Consider the following 8168-nt stretch of genomic DNA (forward strand, 5'->3'; position numbering starts at 1 on the left):
ACCAAAAAAATTCATTTTGATTACTGGGTTCCAGTGAGGCACTTACAATGGAAGTGAATGGGACCAATCCGTAAATGTTAAAATATTCACTGTTTTAAAAGTATAGCCACAAGATGTAAACAATATGTGCATTAACATGATTTTAGTATGATAAAATTGCTTACTAACCTTTTCTGTGTATAGTTATATGCAGTTTTACAACTTCGTTGTTATGAGATGTAATGTCAACAAACCCTAATATGACTGTAAAAATGATTTAAACAACTTTACAGCTCAAATAATGTTATTGCTTTGATAAAATTAAAAGCTTCACATTTCTGCTTTTAAACCCTCCAAAAATTGGCCCCTTTCACTTCCATTGTAAGTGCCTCACTGTAACTTAGTGATATTTTTTTTTTTTGTTTTAAGAAAAGGAGGGACGAGTTGAAATACATTTTTGTGGTAATCAACATGATTCCACAAATGCTGTTGATAGAGCTCAACTTGTTTTGGACCTGAAATATTCCTTTCAATTGTTTTAATTCATTCATCACACTAGAAACGCATTGCATTAAAGGATACATTATTGTTCGCAGTGTGCTTTTTGGTATATTGTGCATTATTTCATGCAGACAGAACATTTGCATACTGTGCACAATATACATACTACTCTTATTGTTTTGTAGTATGATAGCATGCTATTCTGAAAATTGCAAATATAAAACTCTTTTAAATAAAATAAAAGGCATTTTAATTCATTTAAACCTTTTAAATAATCTTTTATTTGTTTAAATACCTGTTGTCAGTCAAATTTGTTTTGCACACCTAAAAATGCACTGCATTTTTCAAAGTATTTCCTCAGGTTTCTGTCCAGTTTCTTAAAAGTGCTGCAATGCCTCGGAATATATTTGGCATGACCATGGTTATTCACAGCAACATATTTTGCATGGTGTTGATCATCAAAGGTCTTTGAACCACCTGCTTTTTTTGGCAGTCATCACACAATAGACATACAGGGTCATGTAAGGTTAGACTGAATACCCATTCCATATATTATTACAGTACAAAGGACCTGGCTCATAGAGATAAAGAAGACTTTGAAAATCAAGACCAGAATTTGGTCAATTAAAAAGTGCAGCGAATGGCTAGATCTCACTCAGAAAAATGTTTATTTGGTGATATACATTGATGAGCCAAAACATTATGACCACTCACAGCTGAAGCCAGTAACATTGATCATCTTTTAACAAGGCCACATGTCGAGGTCTGGGTAGATTAGATGGTTAGCAAACAATCAGTTTACATAGTCAACGTGTTAAATGCAGGAGAAATGGGCAGGAGTAAAGACCTGAGTGACTTTGACAAGGGCCAAATTGTTATGGCCAGACATCTGTGTCAGAGCATCTCTGAAACGGTAAGGCTTGTGGGGTGCTCCCGGTCAGCAGTGGTGAGTACCTACCGACAGTGATCCGAGGAGGGACAAACCACAATTTGGCGATAGGGTGTTGGACACTCAAGGCTCATGATGCATGAGGGCACCGAAGGCTATCTCGTCTGGTCTGAACCAACAGAAGGTCTACTGTGGCACAAGTCACCGAAAATTTTAATGATGGTTACAGGAGGAATGTGTCACCACACACAGTGCAATGCACCCTGCTGCGTATAGCCGCAGAATAGTCAGAGTGCCCATGTTGACCCCTGTCCACTGTCGAAAGCACCTACAATGGGCACGCGAGCATCAGAACTGGAGCAGTGGAAGAAGGTTGCCTGGTCCAGTGAGTCCCGTTTTCTTTTACATCACGTGGACGGCCATGTATGTGTGCGCCGTTTACATGGGGAAGCGATGCCGACAGGATGCACTGTGGGAAGACAACAAGCCGGTGGAGGGAGTGTGATGATCTGGGCAATGGTCTGCTGGGAAACCCTGGGTCCGGCCATTCATGTGGATGTCAATTTGACCAGTGCCACCTACCTAAACATCGTTGCATACCAGGTACACCCCTTCATGACAATGGTATTCCCTGATGACAGTGGCCTCTTTCAGCAGGATAGCTGGCCTCCAAATTCCCCAAATCTCAATCCGAGCATCTGTGGGATGTGCTGGACCAACAAGTCGATCAACGGCGGCTCCACCTCACAACTTACAGGACTTGAAGGATCTGCTGCTAATGTCTTGGTGCCAGATATCACAGGATACCATCAGGGGTCTTTTAGAGTCCATACCTCAATGGGTCGACCCTGTTTTGGTGGCATGCGGAGGATCAACAGCATATTAGGCAGGTGGTCATAATGTTTATTGTGGTCCCAAAGTTTATAATGATAGTGGGGAAAAGGTACATACACAATATTAATGGAGTAATAAACTTTTTCAATGATTTAAAAAAAAGTTAAAATACTTGGCAAACATTGGCCAAGGATGTCTCAATTTATGTTTATTTCAATCACTTTTGGCATTTTATAATATCTTAACTATATTACAACCATTTGTGATTTATTCTGCTTGTAGAAAATCAACAATGTACATTTTAGAGTTATGATTTTAGTACATGCCTATTTCACAAATTAATCTCTATTGCCTTTTCCAGCAGTCAAAATGGGCCCAATTTGAATGTCCATAGTAACAAATTCATTCTTTCCACTAATGTCAAACAAACTGTTGCAGTGTTACAGGTGTTTAAGAAGGTGCTGTAATAGTTATTTCTGCCTGTAAAGAGGAGGAGGGCGTGGCCGGGCCATAACGATGGACGCCGGGCGCTGAATCAGCCCAATCAGCTGGGAAAGGGATAAAGAGGAGCCGTCTGCCCAATCAGCCAGGAGAGGGATAAAAAGGACTGCTCCTCTTTATCCCTCTCCTGGCTGATTGGGCTGATTCAGTGCCTGACGTCCATCGTTATGGCCCGGCCACGCCCTCCTCCTTGTCACACTGCCATTTAATGTTTTAGGAGAAAAATATATTCAATAGGTCTTTTGCCATTGAGGGGCCTTTAGCTCCATTGTACCCTAGCATATAAAATCATGCTAGTAAACTTATCAACTAGCATATTACCTGTTCAAAACTGTTAAAAACAAACAAGACAAAAATAACTCTCTCCATGTTTGTGTGTGTTGACATGTGCATGTATGCACTAACCCCATTTGAGAGGAAAGAATGCAAATTGTGGGAATGATGCAGTACCCAGTCAAGCAGATTGGGAGGCTAGAGAACAGTATGGGGTTAGGGGCTAAATTTGAGCACATTTGAAATATTTTTAGGTCAAATTTGATTCATAGATGTACAAAAACTACTTATAGCTGAATAACATACAGAGAGTCCAAAGGTGAAAGGTCAAAACTGGTTCTTCCCTTATGGGTCCAAATTGACCCGTTAAGACAATAGTAGGATTATTTTTATTTTTTTATTTTTTTATTGTTATTTCTCTTAATCATAAACCAAATAAAAAAAACAACTGTTTTGATGGTCTTGACAAATTAACCACATTTGGTTCCAGTACCAAAAACTATGCAGTATTTGTAGCGTATTCTTTACCAAAGACAATAGGAGTTAAAGAGGTTGATTTCCTAGGAATACAACAACGATAGACTGACTAATGCCTGTTAAGGATGAGAATTTGTGTTGATTGATACCATCATAAGCATGTTTATTGTGTGATTAACTACATTTGGAGCTGTCTTAACTGGATTTCTTTAGCTCAGTGAGGATGGGATTTGTTCATCTTGGCAGTTTACTGCAAGATTAAGCCACAGAGTGTAACAAAATCTGCGACAACAACTGTTCCAACCTAGCAAATAACATTTGCAGCAATTATTGGCCTTTGCCAATATCCTATGCAAGTAATATCCGATAAATGCCATCTTTATTTCAGAATAAAATGTCTCACTTACAAGTAGAGATTGCTTATTAGTGGTTTTGCTAAAGCAAATTTCTGATTACTACTGTTTATATACTGTGTATGCCAGAATATCCAACATGATCACATAGGAAATTGACATGTTGCTTCCAAAGGTTCATGCACCCTGAAATTAACCTCATTCAGCCCAATTACTGACAAGAACCATCCCCAATCTGACATTTTTTGCATCAATTCAAAGGGGTTTACCTTTTCCTGTGGAGTTACTGAGACTCGGGTTCTGGTCCCACGAAAACCAGGAAGAAATCTGGTTTACATAAACAATAATGAGTGTGATTTTGAGGTTACATTTGCATTTTTGCTTTAAGAATAATGTGCATTTCTGTTGAATGTATTACATTGTTTACAACTAAAAATACAACTCAATTTTGGCACCACTCTGTGGAAATTTCACCCGAAAACTAGGAAACTCACATGTGCCCATTCGTTCAACAACACTTCCAGTTTTAGCCACTGGGGGCAGTGCTTCGAATTTCGGTAAGCACAGTCCGATTTCAGCTCAAGAACTTTCGACCTACTGTCGCCGAATTCACAGAGGGTTTTTTTTTTTTTTTGTGCCTGTTTTATTGTTTACCAGGTGAAACTTTTTAGTCTAATCGCTCAGAAAAATAATGTCACATCTGTGCTCAACAAGTTGCATGATTTGAAGTATCATTTATCTCTGTAGCACAAACAGTGTGGGGATAGTTACTCACCAAAGTTTAATACTTTTCAAATCCCTAATCCTAAATAAACTCTCTGCAATAGTAATAGTGATTCTTTAGCAAGCACCATTAAAATGATAAAGTGGACCTCCTGGATCTCAAAGACTTCTGATCCTCCTCACAGGAGTGCTGTGGCGCCTCTGTTTTGCACTAAAAGTTTGGGAAGAGTTACATACTTGCTATCTGACTCACGGATCGAGATAAGAGTTTTTATGTGTAAATCCCACGCCAGCCGCCTGGTAAGCTCCATCTGACAGCAGGCGTGCTAATGCTCCCACCCACTTGCTCTTGGGAGCCAAACCACGCATGTCCCCAAAGGTCACGTATATATAACACTTAACTCCCCTATAAATCTGCCCTCAACAGCGATCACTTGCTCTGGATGTGTGGACTACAGCCTGCAGTAGGAATTACAGCATTTCCAATGAGGCATTTCTGTATCCAGTTTCCTCAGGGATGCAAATTATGTAGTGGTGTATAATGCATAAACAGAACATTTCATATTGATTTGTTTTGATTAGAGACTAAATTACACATAACACATTCTAGATTTCTTTTAGGTGCTAGCCTGTGCAAAACTCGCTGCCACAATGCTAGGGTGTTGTGAGTGTTTGCCAGGGTGTTGATGTGTGGCTGCTACAGTGTTCTGAGTGTTTTTTAGTGCGTTGCTGTTCTAGAAAAATAATATCACACTTCTCCTCAACAAGCCGCATGATTTGGTGCAAAAGGTATGTGATCGGATCACAAAAACCACATACGGAGGTAGACAAAACACATGTGATCTCATTGCATTTGAGGTGTTAACGCTAATCTTTCATCCTGAATGCATCCAGGACAGCAACGAAATGCCACCACTCAACTGTCAATTAACCGTTGTGATAAAACAAGATTTTTTACCTTGCCAGTTATGTGCGGCTCTGTTGCTCATGAAAAGTCTAAAGCATTTGAGGGAATTAGTTCATTCAAATGGTTCATATAAGCAAACCGGTAAAAACAATTGAATCAACAATCCACTTTGTTGGTCTTCATGCTGGGCACATATCTGTATGCGACTGTTCCCTCCCCCATCATTTGGTTTGGTTTCAGACTCCTTCAGGTTCTTTCGAATCCTATTGCTTTTCCATCATCAACTTGCATCATCATAAATGTGCACATGATGGAGAACACAACACGGGTCACTACATATGTGTGTTTTTTATTAATTTGATGTCATTATGCACACAAAATTGAACTGTGTGTGTTGGCAGATTTGGGTGGTTTACAAGGACTTTTTTTAGGTTACAAACTGGTAATTATAAGGGTATTATGCTATAAATGTGGTTTATGAGGACATTTCTAGTGTCCTCATAAATTAAATCACTTAAAAACATTCTAAACGATGTTTTATTGAAAATGTAAAAATGCAGAAAGTTTTTTTTGTGAGGGTTAGGTTTAGGGGTAGGGTTAGGGGATACAGTATAAAAATCATTATGTCTATAGAAAATCCTCAAAAGGATAGCCACACCAACACTGGGTGTGTGTCTGTCTGTGTGTGTGTGTGTTTGTGCAACGAATGATGTCATCATGCTTAAATCGGCAAAAAAGCATGCGCAAGTTATTTAACTTCTTGAACAAATCAAGTCATTTTTATTTGTATAGCGCTTTTCAAAACACATTGTTTCAAAGCAGCTTTACAGAAAATCATGCATTAACAGAAAATGAAACCGTAATATCTACAATGTCTCAGAGTCATCAATGTGTAGTTTGATAAAATACAATTGTAACTTGTGTTTAAGAATAAGTAATTAAATAATTATTGTATTTAGAAACCCAGTGAGCAAGCTGAAGACGAGTGTGGCAAGGAACACAAAACTCCATAAGATGTTAGTTAATGGAGAAAAATAACCTTGGGAGAAGTATTACTTATGTATAGTGCAAGTCATGGTTTAAAATTATTAAACTAAGAAAGTGTTAAGGGTCAGTGTTTAAACAAATATTCTGTATGAACTGTAAGAGTAATGACTAATGTCTTTGACAAGTGTGGACCAGAGTACAGGTTGCTTTCTCACTCATGTGAACCATGCTACAGTTCCATTGCAACCGAGCTCAGAACAGGTAGTCTCTGGTTCGGAACCTTACTCTGTTTTGGACTAAGCTGCCAGTGTGAAAGCCCCTTTTTTGTTGCTTTTGGGAAATCCAGTTCATTTTAGTGAATTGGTTTGTTTTGGATGGCTCATGTAAATGAACATGTTCAAATAAATGATTCACTGATTCAAATTATCCAATGCGTTTTTTAAGGATTTTTGTTATGTTTAGATAATTGCATTTATTTATCACTATGTTTTATTAGTTGTATTTAGTATAAATTATGTTCAGTTTAAGTAGTTGAGATCGTCATTGTTTTGTGCCTGTAAAAGTTCTTTAAAATTCATAGTAGATTTATAGTAATGAAATAATAAGCCTATCCTTTTATAGTTATATTTTTACAAACATTTTCTTCCCTTAATAGGTTCAGTGTAGTATAATGACTTAGTTGCTACACATTTTGAACCAAAACTTGCCTTAGCATGGACATCAATTTGTTTGGGATCCAGCTGCTATATATCAGAGATCCAAGTGTTCTCTCTCACGTATAACTGTAGTATGAAACAGCTGGATGGTATAACAAGATTTAGCACAACAATATCATTATCTTTGACAATTGACTGAGAATGAATGTAGTTGTAAGGACCACACACATTTTTGGGCTCTGAGGACACAATCATGTTACTGGATGAATATACACCGTGTCCTTTCTAAAGAACGATTGTAAACGTCATTCAGCTTAAGAAGTTCCAAGGATAGCGTTGTAACTTTCAGGATCTTGACTCTGTCAATACATCGTTCAGCAGATTAGTGCTCTAATTAAAATGTTTGGGGAATCTTTTTTAGAACATACAGAATTTCAACACTGTCCACATAGTGGTTACATGCTGCCAAAGGGGTAATTTTACAATGTTCAAAAGTAAACATACTCTGACATGTTTTCCACAAAGTCTTTCTCAACACACAGAGGTTTTTCTGGCAAGAAGAAGTGTGAGGTAGAACTGTTGAACAACGGCAAACATAATGAGACTAGCTGTGGGAAATTTCTGGGATTCCACAATTGGAAGAATGTATCTTTGGATGGGATGCTGAAAATGAAGCAACAATAGAGAGCTCTGGGCCCCCTTCGAGACTTAAATCTTGTTACAAGAATTACAGAGGCGAAAATGAACCCAGTCAAACAGCTACACGCGTCTCTTTCATACAAATGAATAAAAAATGCCAACTTTGTTTATAAGAATAAAGGGTATCATTCACCTATTGACTGGAATGGGACTGACCAAATGTAGACATATGAATGAGTGATTTCATCCACAGCATTTTAGACAAACATTTTTTATCTTCAATAATCGTTCAGTTTGTTTTGTGGCTTTTTTTTAGCTCAAAAATGATGAGCATGTGCAGTTTTAATGGGCATGATGGTTCTCTTTAGAATGGATTGATATTTACTGTAGCAATGGATCAAGCTTTGGCTTTACTTTGTGGTCCCTTTTGTCAATGCAATATATGACTA

The sequence above is a fragment of the Myxocyprinus asiaticus genome, chromosome 9 (assembly GCF_019703515.2).
Source record: "Myxocyprinus asiaticus isolate MX2 ecotype Aquarium Trade chromosome 9, UBuf_Myxa_2, whole genome shotgun sequence".
Classification (NCBI taxonomy): Eukaryota; Metazoa; Chordata; class Actinopteri; order Cypriniformes; family Catostomidae; genus Myxocyprinus; species Myxocyprinus asiaticus.